General features: G+C 17.6%; 5 pseudogenes across 4 annotated transcripts; 3 read left to right on the forward strand and 2 right to left on the reverse strand.

Moving 5' to 3' along the window:
• Positions 1-3770: 3770 nt before the first annotated feature.
• Positions 3771-4732, forward strand: LOC141445173 (NADH-ubiquinone oxidoreductase chain 1-like; annotated as a pseudogene).
• Positions 4733-6882: 2150 nt separating this feature from the next.
• On the forward strand, positions 6883-8260 carry LOC141445172 (NADH-ubiquinone oxidoreductase chain 4-like; annotated as a pseudogene). The gene has a single exon (XR_012453283.1). The product of XR_012453283.1 is annotated as an NADH-ubiquinone oxidoreductase chain 4-like (transcript).
• An 85-nt stretch (positions 8261-8345) lies between these two features.
• LOC141445170 (NADH-ubiquinone oxidoreductase chain 5-like) lies at positions 8346-10061 on the forward strand (annotated as a pseudogene). Its single transcript, XR_012453282.1, has one exon. The product of XR_012453282.1 is annotated as an NADH-ubiquinone oxidoreductase chain 5-like (transcript).
• Positions 10062-11692: 1631 nt separating this feature from the next.
• On the reverse strand, positions 11693-12493 carry LOC141445174 (ATP synthase subunit a-like; annotated as a pseudogene). Its single transcript, XR_012453284.1, has one exon. The product of XR_012453284.1 is annotated as an ATP synthase subunit a-like (transcript).
• A 183-nt stretch (positions 12494-12676) lies between these two features.
• Positions 12677-16163, reverse strand: LOC141445175 (NADH-ubiquinone oxidoreductase chain 2-like; annotated as a pseudogene). The gene has a single exon (XR_012453285.1). The product of XR_012453285.1 is annotated as an NADH-ubiquinone oxidoreductase chain 2-like (transcript).
• Between the last annotated feature and the right edge of the window lie 5421 nt (positions 16164-21584).

Here is a 21584-nt window from a genome sequence, read left to right on the forward strand (position 1 = left end):
AAATAAATTAAAGGTATAAAAATAAAAAAATATAAAAATATTTTATTAGAATTTATTTTAAAAAAAATTTAAAATAGGTTAATAATTTAAACCTACTAATGAATTATAAATTAATATTATATATTTTTAGTTAAAGATGCACAATAATTTTTAATATTATTAGATATAGTTTAATTCTATTAAATATAAAAATATAATCTACATAATTTATCCTATCAGAATAAGATTTTATCATTTAACTTTATTTTTGAAAAAAAGGGAATTCCTTTATATTTGGGGATTAATCCAAAAGCTTAATTTCCTTATTTAATTTTTTTTTTATTTTATATTAAAATTATACAAATTGGTTAATATTTAAATATAAATAATTTATTATGTATATAAATATATAAAATTTATATAAATATAAAAATAATATTATATTAAATTTAATATAAATAAATATTAATATTATTAAAATATCTATATTCTTTTAAAATTTTAATGTTTACATTAATTTTTAAAAATTTAAATAGCAAATAAAATTTTCAATATAAATAATATGAAAAAAAAAAGAAGATTATTAAATTTTTATTATTCATATTATTTATTTTTATTAAAAATTTAATTTATTAAATTATAATTAAATTAATTTATATTATTAAATTTATATAAATATTTATTAAAATAATTAATTAAATATAATATTATATTAATTTTATAATAAATATTTAATAATTATATTATTTTAATAATAAAAATATTTAATATTATATTAATTAAAAATCTTTTATATCTTTAAATTTTAAATGTTACATTAATTTTAAAATTTAAATAAAAGTAATTTTAAATATATATTAATATGAAAAAAAAAAGAGAAAGATTATTAATTTTTATAATTTCATATATTATTTATTTATTAAAAATTTAATATATAATTATAATTAATTATTTAATTATTATTATTATATAAATATTTTAATTTAATAATAATTATAATTTAAATTTATTTTATATATTATATTATTTTATATATAAATATTTAATATTATATTTATTTTATATATAAATATATTAATATTATATTATTAAAATATCTTTATATCTTTAAAATTTTAATGTTTACATTAATTTTTAAAAATTTAAATAGCAAATGTAATTTTCAATATAAATAATATGAAAAAAAAAGAGAAAGATTATTAATTTTTTTATATTCATATTATTTATTTATTATTAAAAATTTAATATATAAATTATAATTAAATTATTATATTATTATTATTATATAAATATTTAATATTATATAATAATTTATAATATAAATATTTAATATTATATTATTTTATAATAAATATTTAATATTATATTATTTTATAATAAATATTTAATATTATATTATTTTATAATAAATATTTAATATTATATTATATAATATTTTATTAAATTATTTAAAATAAAAAAAAAAAAAAAAAAATCTATGTAAAAAATTTTATATATAAATAAATTTTTTATGATTTATAAAAATTTTTTTAAATTTATTTTACATATAAATTTTAGTGTAAATTTTTAAATATTTTAAAAATATTTAATTTTATTAAATTAGTAATTAATATTAAAAATTTAAGAAATTAAGATTTAGTAATATTAAAATTAATAACAAATTTTGTGCCAGCAGTTGCGGTTATACAAAAGTTAAATTAAATTTTATTAGTAATAATTAATATAAAATAATTTAATTTAAATATTAAATTAATAAGTGAAATTTTAATTTAATTAAAAATTATAATAAAAATTGTATGATTTAATAAATTTTAATATAAACTAGGATTAGATACCCTATTATTAAAAATTTAAATTTAAAATACTAAAATAGTAAATAATTATTTATTTAAACTTAAATAATTTGGCGGTATTTTAGTTCATTTAGAGGAATCTGTTTATTAATTGATAATCCACGAATAATTTTACTTAGTTTATAATTTTGTATATCGTTGTTAAAAAAATATTTTTAAATAAATTTAATATTTTAAAATTTAAAAAGAAAATTAAATCAGATCAAGATGCAGATAATAATTAAGAATATAATGGATTACAATAAATTTATTTATATGAATATTAAATTGAAAAATTTAATTGAAAGTGGATTTAAATGTAATTTTATTTAATTTAATAAAATGATTTTAAATTAAAATATGTACATATTGCCCGTCGCTTTCATTAATAAGTTGAAATAAGTCGTAACAAAGTAGAGGTACTGGAAAGTGTTTCTAGAAAGAACAAATTAGAGCTTGATATAAGCATTTCATTTACATTGAAAAGATATTAATATTTTATTTAATTTGATTAAAGAAAAAATTAGTATAATTTAAATTAATTAATAAAAATAATTTTTAATAAAATATTTATATGGGGGTTTAAGTATTTTTTAAAGAAAAAAATTTTTTAATTTATAGTGAATTAGTATTGTGAAAGAATTTTGAAATAATTGAAAATAAAATTTTTATTTAAGTAAATTTTATTTATTGTATCTTGTGTATCAGAGTTTATTAAAAAAATGTTTTAGTTATAATTTTTCTCGAATTTAAAAGAGTTAATTAATTAAAAAATTTACTGTAGCAAAAGTATTTTTTATATTTAATTAGAAATGAAATGTTAATCGTTTTTAAATATATCTAGTTTTTTTAGAAAAAAATTTAATTTTAAATTAGTTTAATAAAAATATTAATTAAAAAATATTTTTAAAATAAAATTTAATATGTTAAGGGATAAGCTTTAATTTAAATTATTATAATATTATTTATTTGTTAATGAAAATTTTAAAATTTATATTGTTTAAAAATTATAATTTTTTATAAATAATTTCATTAAAAATAAAATTTAATAATAAATTTAATTTTTTATAAAAAAATAAAATTTAATAAAAAATTTTAGTTATAATGATAAAATTAGTATAAATATTATTTAAATAAAAATTAATAATATAAATTTATTTGTATAATTAATTATAAGGAATTCGGCAAAAATTTATATTCACTTGTTTATCAAAAACATGTCTTTTTGTTTAATAATTTAAGGTCTAATCTGCCCACTGATAAATTATTAAAGGGCTGCAGTATTTTGACTGTACAAAGGTAGCATAATCATTAGTCTCTTAATTGGTGACTTGTATGAAAGATTGGATGAGATATATACTGTCTTATTTTTATTAATAAAACTTAATTTTTTAGTTAAAAAGCTAAAATAAATTTAAAAGACGAGAAGACCCTATAGAGTTTTATATAAAATAATAATTAGAGGTTTTTTTATTAATTTTAAATTAAAATTAAATTTTATATTTTGTTGGGGTGATAAAAAAATAGAATAAACTTTTTTTAAATTTGTAATATATATATATATATATATATAATTTATAACATATATAAATGAATAATTGATCCATAATTTATGATTAAAAGATTAAATTACCTTAGGGATAACAGCGTAATTTTTTTTTTTAGTTCATATAAAAAAAAAAGTTTGCGACCTCGATGTTGGATTAAGATAAAATTTAGATGCAAAAGTTTAAAATTTTGATCTGTTCGATCATTAAAATCTTACATGATCTGAGTTCAAACCGGTGTAAGCCAGGTTGGTTTCTATCTTTAAATTAATAAAATATTTTAGTACGAAAGGATCAAATATTTAAAATAATTTTATAATGTTGAATATTAATAAATTAAAATATAGATTTAAATTTATTAACTATTTTGGCAGAAAAGTGTAATGGTTTTAGAAATCATAAATATATAATTTAATTATATAGATAGTATATGTTTTTAAATGATTATATTTTAATTTTAATTGGTTTATTAATGTTGATTTTAGGGGTTTTAATTGGAGTTGCTTTTTTAACTTTGTTAGAGCGAAAAGTTTTAGGTTATATTCAAATTCGTAAAGGTCCTAATAAATTAGGATTTACAGGGATTTTACAACCTTTTAGAGATGCTATTAAGTTATTTACTAAAGAACAAACATATCCATTATTTTCTAATTATTTAGTTTATTATTTTTCTCCTATTTTTAGTTTTTTTTTATCTTTATTAATTTGAATAGTTATTCCTTATTATTTTAATATGATTAGATTTAATTTAGGATTTTTATTTTTTTTTTGTTGTACTAGATTAGGGGTTTATACATTAATAATTTCTGGTTGATCATCTAATTCAAATTATTCATTATTAGGGGGATTACGAGCTGTAGCTCAAACAATTTCTTATGAAGTTAGTTTAGCTTTAATTATATTATCTGTTATTATTATAATTATAGATTTTAATTTAGTAAAATTTAATTATTATCAATCTATAATTTGATTTATATTTATAATAATACCTTTATCATTATGTTGACTATCTTCAAGATTGGCAGAAACTAATCGGACTCCTTTTGATTTTGCAGAGGGTGAAAGAGAATTAGTTTCAGGGTTTAACATTGAATATAGAAGAGGGGGATTTGCTTTAATTTTTTTAGCTGAGTATTCAAGTATTTTATTTATAAGTATATTATTTATTTTAATATATATAGGAGGTTATGATTTAAGTTTATTTTTTTATTTAAAATTAGTTTTTATCTCATTTTTTTTTATTTGGGTTCGGGGGACGTTACCTCGTTATCGTTATGATAAATTAATATATTTAGCTTGAAAAAGATATTTACCATTGTCTTTAAATTTTTTAATGTTATTTATTGGTATTAAAATTTTTTTTATTTAATTAAACTTTTTTAGTATAAATTAATAGAATATAATAATTCTTTCTTAAGTTTTCAAAACAAATGCTTTAACAAGCTCATTAATTAGTTAAAAATTAAATTATCTCAATATTTACTTAATAATGGGTTTAAAATAAAGTATGAAAAATAAACTACAGTAAGAATTTGTCCTGTAATAATATATGGGTCTTCTACAGGGCGTGCTCCAATTCAAGTTAAAAGAATAATAGTTATTACTATAAATCAAAATAAGATTTGGTTTAAAGGATAAAATTGAATTCCTTGAATTTTTTTATTAAAAGTAAAAGGTAAAATAATTAAAATAAGAATAGATATTACTAAAGCAATTACTCCTCCTAATTTATTAGGAATAGATCGTAGAATAGCATAAGCAAATAAAAAATATCATTCTGGTTGAATATGAACAGGGGTTACTAAAGGATTTGCTGGGATAAAATTATCAGGGTCCCCTAATAAATTAGGGTTAATTATAATTAATATAATTAAAATAAATAATATAATTAAAAATCCAACTAAATCCTTAAAGGAAAAAAAAGGATGAAAGGGAATTTTATCTAAATTACTATTAATTCCTAGGGGATTATTTGACCCTGTTTGATGAAGAAATAGTAAGTGAATTATAGTTATTATAACTAAAATAAAAGGTAAAAGAAAATGAAAAGTATAAAAACGAGTTAAAGTAGCATTATCGACTGCAAATCCCCCTCAAATTCAATTTACTAATATATTACCTAAATAAGGAATAGCTGATAATAAATTTGTAATTACTGTGGCTCCTCAGAAAGATATTTGCCCTCAAGGTAATACATATCCTATGAAAGCAGTTCCTATTAATAAAAATAATAAAATAACTCCTACTATTCAAGTATATTTTAAATTAAAAGATTCATAGTAAATTCCTCGTCCAATATGTAAGTATACACAAATAAAAAAAAATGATGCTCCATTAGCATGAAGGGTTCGAATTATTCACCCATAATTTACATTTCGGCAAATATAATTTACTCTATAAAAAGCTATTTCAATATTAGCTGTATAATATATTGTTAAAAATAATCCAGTTATAATTTGAATTATTAAACATAGTCCTAATAAAGATCCAAAATTTCATCAAGTAGAAATATTAGAAGGTGATGGGAGGTCAATTAATGATCCATTAATAATTTTAAAAATGGGATGAGTTTTTCGTATAGGTTTATAATTATTTATCATTAGTTAATATTAAGTTCTTTGACGAAGAGGGCCATAAAAAATATTTGTAATTTTTACAACTGCTACTAAAGTAATGAATAAGTAAATAATTATTATTATTATTATTAAAAATGTTTGGTTATTATATAATTTTGAAAGGTTAATTTTATTTTCATTATTGAAAAGTATTCTATAATTAAATAAATTTTCTATTTCTCTATTAAAAAAATAGTTTATTAGATTTAAATTATTAAAAATATATAAACTAAAAATAAAAATAATAATTGAAGAAGTAAAAATAATTTTTAAAAAAAAAAAATTATTTTTAAATATTTCATTTGATGCAATTCTAGAAACATAAATAAATAAAACTAATAATCCCCCTAAAAATGTTAAAAATAAAATATAAGAAAATCAATAAGTATTAATTAATATACCTGACAATAAACAAATAAAAATAGTTTGAATTAAAATTATTAATCCTATTGATAAAGGATGGTTTATGTAAAATATTAAAATTGAATTTATTATTATTATTAATGCTAAAAAAATTTTTATTTCAAAGAATAGTTTAATTAAAATAATAATTTTGGAGATTATTGATAAAGAATATTCTTTTTCTTTGAAGTTTTTAAAGAAAATTCTTATTTTTGATTTACAAGACCAATGTTTTTTTTAAACTATAAAAACTAATGAATATTTTTTATATTGTATTAATTATTATTTTTATATTTATTATTGGGAATTTAATTTTTGTTTCTAAGCATAAGCATTTATTAATTATTTTATTAAGTTTAGAATTTATAGTATTAAGAATTTTTTTATTTATATTATTTATTTTAAGATATATAAATATAAATATATATATATTAATAGTTTTTTTAGTTTTTGCAGTATGTGAGGGGGCTTTAGGCCTATCAATTTTGGTTTCAATAATTCGTACTCATGGTAATGATTATTTTCAAAGTTTTAATTTATTATAAATGATAAAATTTTTATTTATGATAATTTTTATAATTCCTTTATGTTTTATTAAAAATATATTTTGATTGGTTCAAATATTTTTATTTATTTTAATATTTTTTTTTATAAATTTGTCTATAACATTAAATAATTTTAGTAATTTAAGTTATATATTTGGTTGTGATATAATTTCTTTTGGTTTAATTTTATTGAGAATTTGGATTTGTGGGTTAATATTAATGGCAAGAGAAAATTTATTTAAAATTAAGTTTTATATTAATTTTTTTCTTTTCAATATTATTTTTTTATTAATTATACTTTATATGACTTTTTCTGTTATAAATTTATTTATATTTTATTTATTTTTTGAAGGGAGATTAATTCCAACCTTATTATTAATTATGGGTTGAGGATATCAACCTGAACGAATTCAAGCCGGTTTATATTTATTATTTTATACATTATTTGCATCCTTACCGTTATTATTAGGGATTTTTTATATTTTTAATGAAATAAATTATATTATAATATATTTTTTTAAGTTTATAAATTTAAATTTATACTTATTATATTTTAGAATAATTATAGCTTTTTTAGTAAAAATACCTATATATTTTGTTCATTTATGATTACCTAAAGCTCATGTAGAAGCTCCTGTATCAGGGTCAATAATTTTAGCTGGGATTATATTAAAATTAGGAGGTTATGGATTATTACGAGTAATAGTATTTTTACAGCAAGTAGGGTTAAAATTTAATTTTATTTGGGTAATTATTAGTTTATTAGGGGGATTTTATGTTAGATTAAATTGTTTTTGTCAAGTAGATATTAAATCTTTAATTGCTTATTCATCAGTTGCTCATATAAGTTTAGTTATTGGGGGTATTATAACTATAAATTATTGAGGATTTATAGGATCTTACGTATTAATAATTGGTCATGGTTTATGTTCTTCAGGAATGTTTTGTTTAGCTAATATTAATTATGAACGTTTACATAGACGAAGTTTATTTATTAATAAGGGTTTAATAAATTTTATACCTTCAATAAGTTTATGATGATTTTTATTAATGTCTAGAAATATAGCTGCTCCACCTTCTTTAAATTTAATGGGGGAAATTATATTAATTAATAGATTAATGAGATGATGTTGATTTTCAATAATTTTTTTAATGTTAATTTCTTTTTTTAGTGCTGGTTATAGATTATATTTATATTCTTACTCTCAACATGGAAAATATTATTGTGGGGTTTATAGTTTTTATACTGGTGTATCTCGTGAATATTTAATATTATTATTACATTGATTACCTTTAAATATTTTAGTTTTAAAGATTGATTATAGAACAATTTGATTTTACTTAAATAATTTAATATAAAATATTGATTTGTGGTATCAAATATATGAAATTTTCATTTTAGGTCATTTATAAAAATAATTTTATTTGTTTTTTAAGATTTTTTTTTCTTTTTTTTTTTAGTATAACAAATTTTTTGTTTTTAATTTATTTTATTTATGAAGATTTAATTGTTTTTTTAGAATGGGAAATTATTTCTTTTAATTCTAATATAATTGTTATGTCAATTTTATTAGATTGAATGTCTTTATTATTTATAATATTTGTTTCTTTAATTTCTTCTGTTGTTATTTTTTATAGAAAAAGATATATATCATCTGAAAAAAATTTAAATCGATTTATTATTTTAGTTTTATTATTTGTATTTTCTATGATTTTATTAATTATTAGTCCTAATATAATTAGAATTTTTTTAGGTTGAGATGGTTTGGGATTAGTATCTTATTGTTTAGTTATTTATTATCAAAATATTAAATCTTATAATGCTGGAATATTAACTGCTTTATCAAATCGAATTGGTGATGTTTGTATTTTATTATCTATTGCTTGAATAATAAATTATGGTAGTTGAAATTATATTTTTTATTTAAATTTTATAAGTAATGATTATTCTATGAAAATAGTTGGAACTATAATTATTATAGCAGCTATAACAAAAAGAGCTCAGATTCCATTTAGTTCTTGATTACCAGCTGCTATAGCAGCTCCTACTCCCGTATCTGCCCTAGTTCATTCTTCTACTTTAGTTACTGCTGGGGTTTATTTATTGATTCGATTTAATAGTTTATTATTGGATTTATTTATATTAAAAATTTTATTATTATTATCAGGTTTAACTATATTTATAGCTGGAATTACTGCTAATTATGAATTTGATTTAAAAAAAATTATTGCTTTATCAACATTAAGTCAGTTAGGGTTAATAATAAGAATTTTAAGTATGGGGTTACCTGATTTGGCTTTTTTTCATTTATTAACTCATGCTATATTTAAAGCTTTATTATTTATATGTGCTGGAGTTATTATTCACATGATAAATAATATTCAAGATATTCGTTATATAGGGGGAATTAGATATTATTTACCTTATACTTCTTTATGTTTAAATATTTCAAATATAGCATTATGTGGTATTCCTTTTTTAGCAGGATTTTATTCTAAGGATATGATTTTAGAATTGGTATCTTTAAGATATTTAAATATATTTATTTTTTTTTTATATTATATTTCTACAGGTCTTACTATATATTATAGTTTTCGATTACTTATATATTTAATGATTAATGATTTTAATTTATTAAGTATTTATAATTTATTTGATGAAGATTATATTATATTAAAAAGAATGTTTACTTTATTATTTATAAGAGTTTTAAGAGGGAGTTTTTTAAGATGAATAATTTTTCCTTATCCTTATATAATTTATTTACCCTTTAATATAAAAATAATAGTAATTTATGTAAGAATTTTAGGAATATTAATAGGTTATATTGTAAGTAATATAAAGATTTACTCTTTAAATAAGTTTTTATCTACTTATACTTTAAGAAATTTTTTAAGTTTAATATGATTTATACCTAATTTATCTACTTATGGAGTAAATTATATTTTTTTAAATTTTGGTCAAAATTTATTAAAAATTATTGATATAGGTTGAAGAGAAATATATAGAGGTCAAGGAATATTTTTTATTTTAAAAAAATATTCTATTTTTTATTATTTTTTTCAAATAAATAATTTTAAAATTTATTTATTTAGATTTGTTTTATGAATAATTATTATATTATTTATATTATTTATTTATTTAAATAGCTTATAAAATAGAGCATAATATTGAAGATATTAAGGAGATTATTAATCTTTAAATAAAAAAAAATTATTTATAAAAAAATTATAAATTTTTATTTTTACAATGAAAATGTAATGTTTTATATTAAACTATATAAATAGAAATAATAATGGAATTTCACCACTAAAAATTAAGTTAGCAGCTTAATTTTAAATATTTTATTTCTTATTATTTAATTGGAAATATTATTTCAATAATATCATTAACAGTGATATACCTCTATTTTGGTTTCAATTAATAAATAAGGAGTTAATTAAACTCTTTCTTTTAAGTCGAAATTAAATGCAAAATTGCTTCTTATTTAAGATAAATTATTATTTTAATATTCTTTGAATGCAAATCAAATGTTTTTTATTTTAAACTATTATCCTAATTTAATTTGTTCATTTTAATATATTTTGATTTCATTCATGATAAAGTCCTAAAATTAATACAATTATGAAAAAATAACTAATTTTAGATCAAATAATTAAATTTACAGATAAGAAAGTTGAAATTATAGGAAAAATTAAAGCAATTTCAACATCAAAAATTAAAAAAATAATTGTAATTAAAAAAAAATGTAATGAAAATGGTACTCGAGCTGAAGATTTGGGGTCAAATCCACATTCAAATGGTGAGGATTTTTCACGATCAGAAAAAGATTTTTTAGATAAAATTATGGATAAAAATATAATAATATTAGATAAAATAATAAAAATAACTGAAATAATAAATATAATAATAATTATTTATATTAATTAATAATTAAACTTTTTGATTGGAAGTCAAATATACTAAATATATTATATAAATAGTTAATTTCCTCATCAATAAATAGAAATATAAAGGAATAGTCATACTACATCAACAAAATGTCAGTATCAGGCAGCAGCTTCAAATCCAAAATGATGATTTTTAGAAAAGTGGTTATTTATATGACGAATTAAACAAATTAGAAGAAAAATTGTTCCAATTAAAACATGAAGACCGTGAAATCCTGTTGCTATAAAAAAAGTTGATCCATAAATTCTATCTGCAATAGTAAAAGGTGCTTCAATATATTCATATGCTTGAAGTATAGTAAAGTAAATACCTAATATAACAGTAATAAAAAGTCCTTGAGTTGTTTGGGTAAAATTATTTTCTATTAATGCATGATGAGCTCATGTTACAGTAATACCTGATGTAATTAAAATAATTGTATTTAATAATGGAATTTGAAATGGGTTAAATGGAATAATACTTACAGGAGGTCATATTATACCAATTTCAATATTAGGTGATAAACTTCTATGAAAAAAAGCTCAAAAAAAAGAGATAAAAAAAAATACTTCAGAGATAATAAATAAAATTATTCCTCAACGTAAACCTTTGGAAACTAAAATTGTATGTTTTCCTTGTATAGTTCCTTCTCGACAAATATCTCGTCATCATTGATATATTGTTAATAAAATAATAATATAACCTAAAATTAATATATTTATATTGAAATTATGGAATCATTTAACTATTCCTGTGACTAAAGTTAAAACTCCAATAGCTCCTGTTAAAGGTCAAGGTCTGTAATCAACTAAATGATATGGATGGTTGTGGTGTGTTGTCATTAAATTTTAATTAACTTCTCTAGCATAAAGATTACTTAAAATTGAAATTACATATGATTGAATTACTGCAACTGCAGATTCTAAAATTATTAATAAAATTTGAATAATAACTAATAAAAATACAAAATAAGAGTTTATAGAAGGACCTGTTCCTCTTAATAAAGTTATTAAAAGATGTCCAGCAATTATATTTGCTGTTAATCGAACAGCTAGTGTACCTGGTCGAATAATGTTACTAATAGTTTCAATTAAAACTATAAAAGGCATTAAAATACCTGGAGTTCCTTGAGGAATTATATGAGCAAATATATGTTGAGAATTATTAATTCATCCATATAATATAAATCTTAATCATAAAGGTAATGAAATTGATAAAGATAAAGTTAAATGACTAGTTCTTGTAAAAATATAGGGAAATAAACCTAAAAAATTATTAAATAAAATAAAAGAGAATATTGAAACAAAAATGAAAGTTGAGCCATTTAATCCATTTGTTCCTAGTAAGGTTTTAAATTCTTTATGAAGAGTGTTTAAAATTAAGTTTCATAATATAAAAAATCGATTAGGAATTAATCAATAGGAATAAGGTAAAAATATTAATCCTACTAATGTTCTAATTCAATTTAAAGATAAATTGAATAAATTAGTTGTTGGGTCAAAGATTGAAAATAGATTATTTATCATTTTCAATTAAAATTTTTTGATAAAAAATTTTTATTAGTTTTTTTATTATTTAATTTTAAATTAAAAATATAATAATTTATAATATTAAATAAAATAAAAATACAAATAAAAAAAAAGAATGAAAATATTCAATTAATAGGTATTATTTGGGGAATAAAAGAATATTACTTAAATGTAATAATTTAAATTTGACATATTTATGTTATAAATTAACTAATTCTTTTTATTTCATTAGAAGTAATTGCTAATTTACTATAAAATGGTTTAAGAGACCAGTACTTGCTTTCAGTCATCTAATGATGAATAATTGTTAATTCAATTAATAAAATTTTTAATTGAAATTCTTTCAATTACAATTGGTATAAAACTATGATTAGCTCCACAAATTTCAGAACATTGGCCATAGAAAATTCCTGGACGATTAATGAAAAAATTAGTTTGGTTTAATCGACCTGGATTAGCATCTACTTTTACCCCCAATGAGGGAATAGTTCAAGAGTGAATAACATCTGTTGCTGTTACTAGAATTCGAATTTGGTTATTTATAGGAAGAACAATTCGATTATCAACATCTAATAAACGAAAATTATTATTTTTTATTTCATTAATGGGAATTATATAAGAATCAAATTGAATATTTTGAAAATCTGAATATTCATAACTTCAATATCATTGATGACCAATTGATTTTAAGGTAATTAAAGGATTATTAAGTTCATCTAATAAATAAAGTAATCGTAAAGAAGGTAAAGCAATAAAGATTAAAGTGACAGCTGGTAAAATTGTTCAAATTAATTCAATTATTTGTCCTTCTAATAAAAATCGATTAATATAAGAATTAAAAAATAAACTAATTATTAGATATCCTACTAAAATAGTAATTATAATTAGAATAACTAATGTATGATCATGGAAAAAAATAATTTGTTCTATTAAAGGGGAGGCTCTATTTTGAAGATTAAAGTTAGATCAAGTTGCCATTTCTAAAAAAAGGATATTCCTTTATAAATGGGGTTTAAATCCATTACATATAATCTGCCATATTAGAAGTTTCTTAAAATAGGTAATTCATTATATGAATGTTCTGCTGGTGGAAGATTTTGATATCATTCAATAGAGGAATTTATATTTAAAGGGAATAAAATAATTCGTTTATTAATTAATGATTCTCAAATAATTATTAACATTAATATTGTTGCAACTAAAGAAATATAAGAACCTAAAGAAGAAATAATATTTCATGAAGTATAAGTATCAGGATAATCTGAATATCGTCGGGGTATACCAGCTAATCCTAGAAAATGTTGGGGAAAAAATGTTAAATTTACCCCAATAAATATTGTAAAAAATTGAATTTTAAGTAAATAAGGGTTTAAAGCTAATCCAGTGAATAATGGATATCAGTGTACAAAACCTCCTATAATTGCAAATACAGCTCCTATAGAAAGAACATAATGGAAATGGGCAACTACGTAATAAGTATCGTGAAGTGTTACATCAATAGAAGAATTAGCTAAAATTACTCCTGTTAAGCCTCCTACTGTAAATAAAAATACAAACCCTAATCTTCAAAGTATAGAAGGTCTATAATTAATTTGTGTTCCATGTAGGGTTGCTAATCAACTAAAAATTTTAATACCTGTTGGTACGGCAATAATTATAGTTGCTGATGTAAAATAAGCTCGAGTATCAATATCTATACCTACTGTAAATATATGATGAGCTCAAACTACAAATCCCAGTAATCCAATTGCTATTATAGCATAAATTATTCCTAAACATCCAAAAGTTTCTTTTTTACCTCTTTCTTGTGAAATAATATGAGAGATTATTCCAAATCCTGGTAAAATTAAAATATAAACTTCAGGATGTCCAAAAAATCAAAATAAATGTTGATATAAAATAGGATCTCCTCCACCAGCAGGATCGAAAAATGATGTGTTTAAATTTCGATCTGTTAATAATATAGTAATAGCTCCAGCTAATACAGGTAAAGATAAAAGAAGTAAAAGAGCTGTAATTCCTACTGATCATACAAATAAGGGTATTTGGTCTAAAGATATATTATTTGGTCGTATATTAATAATAGTTGTAATAAAATTTACAGCTCCTAAAATAGATGAAATTCCTGCTAAATGTAAAGAAAAAATTGCTAAATCTACTGATCTTCCTCTATGAGCAATATTGGATGAAAGTGGGGGGTATACTGTTCATCCTGTACCAGCTCCATTTTCTACGATTCTTCTTGAAATTAAAAGTATAATAGAGGGGGGTAAAAGTCAAAATCTTATATTATTTATACGGGGGAAAGCTATATCTGGAGCTCCTAATATTAAAGGAACTAATCAATTTCCAAATCCTCCAATTATAATAGGTATAACTATAAAAAAAATTATAATAAAAGCATGGGCTGTTACAATAGTATTATAAATTTGATCATCACCAATTAAAGATCCAGGATTTCCTAATTCAGCTCGAATTAATAATCTTAAAGATGTTCCTACTATACCTGCTCAAATTCCAAATATAAAATATAATGTTCCAATATCCTTATGATTTGTTGAATAAAGTCATTTTCGCACAATAAAATGGCTGAGATTAAGCGATAAATTGTAAATTTATTTACGAGAATATTTCTCTTTTATTAAGCTTTATAGTTAAAAAATAATATAAAATTGCAAATTTTAAGTTGATAAAGAAAAATTCTAAGGCTTAAAGAAATTTTTCTTTATAAATAATTTTGAAGATTATTAGTTTATATTTAACTTAAAACCTTTATATGTAAAAAAAGGTTCTAATAATTATTCCTGAAATTGAAATTATACTTAAAAAATTAATAAAAAAAAAATAATTATTTTTAATTTTAATTTTAAATCATTTTAGTTTTAAATAATTAAATATTAATGATGAATAAATAATTCGAATATAATATAAAAGTATAACTAATCTTATTATAATAAAAATAAAGGTTATAATAAAAAATTTATTTTTTAATATTAAGTTAATTACTATTCATTTAGGAAAAAATCCAATAAAGGGGGGTAGTCCTCCTAGAGATAAAAAATTAATTATTAGTGATAATTTAATTATATTATTTAAATTAATAATAAATAATTGATTAATAAAGTAAACATTAAGTAAAAAAAATAAAAAACATATAATTCTATTTAAAAATCTATAAAATAAAAAATAAAATATTCATAAATTTTCACTAATTATAATAGAAGATAGTATTCACCCTAAATTATTAATTGAGGAAAAAGCTAATAATTTTCGTAAAGAGGTTTGATTTAATCCTCCAATAGCTCCAATAATTACATTTAAAATTAAAATTAAAATTAAAAATTTATCAAAAAAATAATATGACAGTAAAATTATGGGGGAAATTTTTTGTCATGTTATTAAAATGAAACAATTTATTCAAGATAAACCTTCTATAATATTGGGGAATCAGAAATGAAATGGTGCAGATCCTATTTTTATTAATAGTGTTGAATTTATTAAAATAGAGATAATATTGTTTATTTCTAAGTTTATAAATATTATTTTAATTAAAATAATAAATAAAAAATTAATAGAAGCAATAGATTGAATTAAAAAATATTTTAATGAAGCTTCTGAAGAAAATAAATTTTTTGAGTTTGAAATTAGGGGGATAAAACTCAATAAATTAATTTCTAATCCAATTCAACACCCAAATCATGAATTTGAAGAAATTGAAATTAAAGTACTAAAAAATAAAATAAATATAAAAAATATTTTATTAGAATTTATAAAAAAAAAAATTTAAAATAGGTTATTAATTAAACCTATAATGAATTATAAATTCATATTATATATTTTAGTGTAAGATGCACAATAATTTTTGATATTATTAGATATAGTTTAATTCTATAAAATATAATAAAGGTAGAATTCTACATGATTTATCCTATCAGAATAATCCTTTTTATCAGGCACTTTATTTTTAAAAAAAAGGGATTTCCTTTATATTTGGGGTATGAACCCAAAAGCTTAATTTAGCTTATTTTTAATTTTTATTTTTTTATTTTATATGAAAAATTATTACAAATGGTTAATATTTAAATATAAATTAATTTTATTATGTATATATATATATATATATTTATATAAATATAAAAATAATATTATATTAAATTTTTAATATAAATAAATATTATATTATTAAAATATCTTTATATCTTTAAAATTTTAATGTTTACATTAATTTTTAAAAATTTAAATAGCAAATGTAATTTTCAATATAAATAATATGAAAAAAGAGAAGATTATTAATTTTTTATATTCATATTATTTATTTATTATTAAAAATTTAATATATAAATTATAATTAAATTATTTATATTATTATTATTATATAAATATTTAATTTAATAATAATTTATAATTAAATATTTAATATTATATTATTTTATAATATTTAATATATATTATTTTATAATAAATATTTAATATTATATTATTAAAATATTTAAAAATTTTAATGTTTACATTAATTTTTAAAAATTTAAATAGCAAATGTAATTTTCAATATAAATAATATGAAAAAAAAAGAGAAAGATTATTAATTTTTTTATATTCATATTATTTATTTATTATTAAAAATTTAATATATAAATTATAATTAAATTATTTATATTATTATTATTATATAAATATTTAATTTAATAATTTAAATAAATTATATTATATATTTATAATAAATATTTAATATTATATTATTTAAATAATATTAATATTATATTATTAAAATATTTTATTTTTAAAATTTTAAACATTATTTTTAAAATTTAATATTAATTTTAATATAAATAATATAAATTTAATTTTATATTATTATTTATTTATATTAAAATTTAATATATAAATTATAATTAAATATTTATTATTTATATATAAATATTTAATTTAATAATAATTTATAATTAAATATTTAATATTATATTATTTTATAATAAATATTAATATTATTTTAAATAATATTTAATATTATATTATTTATAATAAATATTTAATATAAATAATATTTTATTAAATTATTTAAAAAAAAAAAAAAAAAAATCTATGTAAAAAATTTTATATATAAATAAATTTTTTATGATTTATAAAAATTTTTTTAAATTTATTTTACATATAAATTTTAGTGTAAATTTTTAAATATTTTAAAATATTTAATTTTATTAAATTAGTAATTAATATTAAAAATTTAAGAAATTAAGATTTAGTAATATTAAAATTAATAACAAATTTTGTGCCAGCAGTTGCGGTTATACAAAAGTTAAATTAAATTTTATTAGTAATAATTAATATAAAATAATTTAATTTAAATATTAAATTAATAAGTGAAATTTTAATTTAATTAAAAATTATAATAAAAATTGTATGATTTAATAAATTTTAATATAAACTAGGATTAGATACCCTATTATTAAAAATTTAAATTTAAAATACTAAAATAGTAAATAATTATTTATTTAAACTTAAATAATTTGGCGGTATTTTAGTTCATTTAGAGGAATCTGTTTATTAATTGATAATCCACGAATAATTTTACTTAGTTTATAATTTTGTATATCGTTGTTAAAAAATATTTTTAAATAAATTTAATATTTTAAAATTTAAAAAGAAAATTAAATCAGATCAAGATGCAGATAATAATTAAGAATATAATGGATTACAATAAATTTATTTATATGAATATTAAATTGAAAAATTTAATTGAAAGTGGATTTAAATGTAATTTTATTTAATTTAATAAAATGATTTTAAATTAAAATATGTACATATTGCCCGTCGCTTTCATTAATAAGTTGAAATAAGTCGTAACAAAGTAGAGGTACTGGAAAGTGTTTCTAGAAAGAACAAATTAGAGCTTGATATAAGCATTTCATTTACATTGAAAAGATATTAATATTTTATTTAATTTGAGTAAAGAAAAAATTAGTATAATTTAAATTAATTAATAAAAATAATTTTTAATAAAATATTTATATGGGGGTTTAAGTATTTTTTAAAGAAAAAAATTTTTTAATTTATAGTGAATTAGTATTGTGAAAGAATTTTGAAATAATTGAAAATAAAATTTTTATTTAAGTAAATTTTATTTATTGTATCTTGTGTATCAGAGTTTATTAAAAAAATATTTTAGTTATAATTTTTCTCGAATTTAAAAGAGTTAATTAATTAAAAAATTTACTGTAGCAAAAGTATTTTTTATATTTAATTAGAAATGAAATGTTAATCGTTTTTAAATATATCTAGTTTTTTTAGAAAAAAATTTAATTTTAAATTAGTTTAATAAAAATATTAATTAAAAAATATTTTTAAAATAAAATTTAATATGTTAAGGGATAAGCTTTAATTTAAATTATTATAATATTATTTATTTGTTAATGAAAATTTTAAAATTTATATTGTTTAAAAATTATAATTTTTTATAAATAATTTCATTAAAAATAAAATTTAATAATAAATTTAATTTTTTATAAAAAAATAAAATTTAATAAAAAATTTTTAGTTATAATGATAAAATTAGTATAAATATTATTTAAATAAAAATTAATAATATAAATTTATTTGTATAATTAATTATAAGGAATTCGGCAAAAATTTATATTCACTTGTTTATCAAAAACATGTCTTTTTGTTTAATAATTTAAGGTCTAATCTGCCCACTGATAAATTATTAAAGGGCTGCAGTATTTTGACTGTACAAAGGTAGCATAATCATTAGTCTCTTAATTGGTGACTTGTATGAAAGATTGGATGAGATATATACTGTCTTATTTTTATTAATAAAACTTAATTTTTTAGTTAAAAAGCTAAAATAAATTTAAAAGACGAGAAGACCCTATAGAGTTTTATATAAAATAATAATTAGAGGTTTTTTTATTAATTTTAAATTAAAATTAAATTTTATATTTTGTTGGGGTGATAAAAAAATAGAATAAACTTTTTTTAAATTTGTAATATATATATATATATATATATAATTTATAACATATATAAATGAATAATTGATCCATAATTTATGATTAAAAGATTAAATTACCTTAGGGATAACAGCGTAATTTTTTTTTTTAGTTCATATAAAAAAAAAAGTTTGCGACCTCGATGTTGGATTAAGATAAAATTTAGATGCAAAAGTTTAAAATTTTGATCTGTTCGATCATTAAAATCTTACATGATCTGAGTTCAAACCGGTGTAAGCCAGGTTGGTTTCTATCTTTAAATTAATAAAATATTTTAGTACGAAAGGATCAAATATTTAAAATAATTTTATAATGTTGAATATTAATAAATTAAAATATAGATTTAAATTTATTAACTATTTTGGCAGAAAAGTGTAATGGTTTTAGAAATCATAAATATATAATTTAATTATATAGATAGTATATGTTTTTAAATGATTATATTTTAATTTTAATTGGTTTATTAATGTTGATTTTAGGGGTTTTAATTGGAGTTGCTTTTTTAACTTTGTTAGAGCGAAAAGTTTTAGGTTATATTCAAATTCGTAAAGGTCCTAATAAATTAGGATTTACAGGGATTTTACAACCTTTTAGAGATGCTATTAAGTTATTTACTAAAGAACAAACATATCCATTATTTTCTAATTATTTAGTTTATTATTTTTCTCCTATTTTTAGTTTTTTTTTATCTTTATTAATTTGAATAGTTATTCCTTATTATTTTAATATGATTAGATTTAATTTAGGATTTTTATTTTTTTTTTGTTGTACTAGATTAGGGGTTTATACATTAATAATTTCTGGTTGATCATCTAATTCAAATTATTCATTATTAGGGGGATTACGAGCTGTAGCTCAAACAATTTCTTATGAAGTTAGTTTAGCTTTAATTATATTATATCTGATTTATATTTATTAATACCTTTATATTATGATTTTAAAACTAATTAGTGAAAATTTAAATATAATATATTTGCTTTAATTTTTTTAGCTGAGTAAAGTATTGTATATTATTTATTTAATATATATATTACTCATTTATCATTATGTTATCGACTTGATCTTGTCTTTAAGTTATTGGCAATAACTTTAATCGGACTCCTTTAATGAAAATAATATTGCAGACAGGGCGTGAATAGAAAAGAATAATAGTTATTACATAAGGGTTTAATATTGAATATAGAAGGGGAATAGATTTAGCATTAATAATTTTTTATTATTTTGATATTATCAAGTTAATTATAATTATATATTAAATAATTTACTAATATATTACCTAAATAAGGAATAGCTGATAATAAATTTGTAATTACTGTGGCTCCTCAGAAAGATATTTGCCCTCAAGGTAATACATATCCTATGAAAGCAGTTCCTATTAATAAAAATAATAAAATAACTCCTACTATTCAAGTATATTTTAAATTAAAAGATTCATAGTAAATTCCTCGTCCAATATGTAAGTATACACAAATAAAAAAATGATGCTCCATTAGCATGAAGGGTTCGAATTATTCACCCATAATTTACATTTCGGCAAATATAATTTACTCTATAAAAAGCTATTTCAATATTAGCTGTATAATATATTGTTAAAAATAATCCAGTTATAATTTGAATTATTAAACATAGTCCTAATAAAGATCCAAAATTTCATCAAGTAGAAATATTAGAAGGTGATGGGAGGTCAATTAATGATCCATTAATAATTTTAAAAATGGGATGAGTTTTTCGTATAGGTTTATAATTATTTATCAGTTAATATTAAGTTCTTTGACGAAGAGGGCCATAAAAAATATTTGTAATTTTTACAACTGCTACTAAAGTAATGAATAAGTAATAATTATTATTATTATTATTAAAAATGTTTGGTTATTATATAATTTTGAAAGGTTAATTTTATTTTCATTATTGAAAAGTATTCTATAATTAAATAAATTTCTATTTCTCTATTAAAAAATAGTTTATTAGATTTAAATTATTAAAATATATAAACTAAAAATAAAAATAATAATTGAAGAAGTAAAAATAATTTTAAAAAAAAATTATTTTTAATATTTCATTTGATGCAATTCTAGAAACATAAATAAATAAAACTAATAATCCCCTAAAAATGTTAAAAATAATTAAAAAATCAATAAGTATTAATTAATATACCTGACAAAAACAAATAAAATAGTTTGAATTAAAATTATTAATCCTATTGAAAGGATGGTTT

The sequence above is a fragment of the Choristoneura fumiferana genome, unplaced genomic scaffold, assembly GCF_025370935.1.
Source record: "Choristoneura fumiferana unplaced genomic scaffold, NRCan_CFum_1 Sck3bRy_386;HRSCAF=1107_pilon, whole genome shotgun sequence".
In the NCBI taxonomy this organism is placed as follows: Eukaryota; Metazoa; Arthropoda; class Insecta; order Lepidoptera; family Tortricidae; genus Choristoneura; species Choristoneura fumiferana.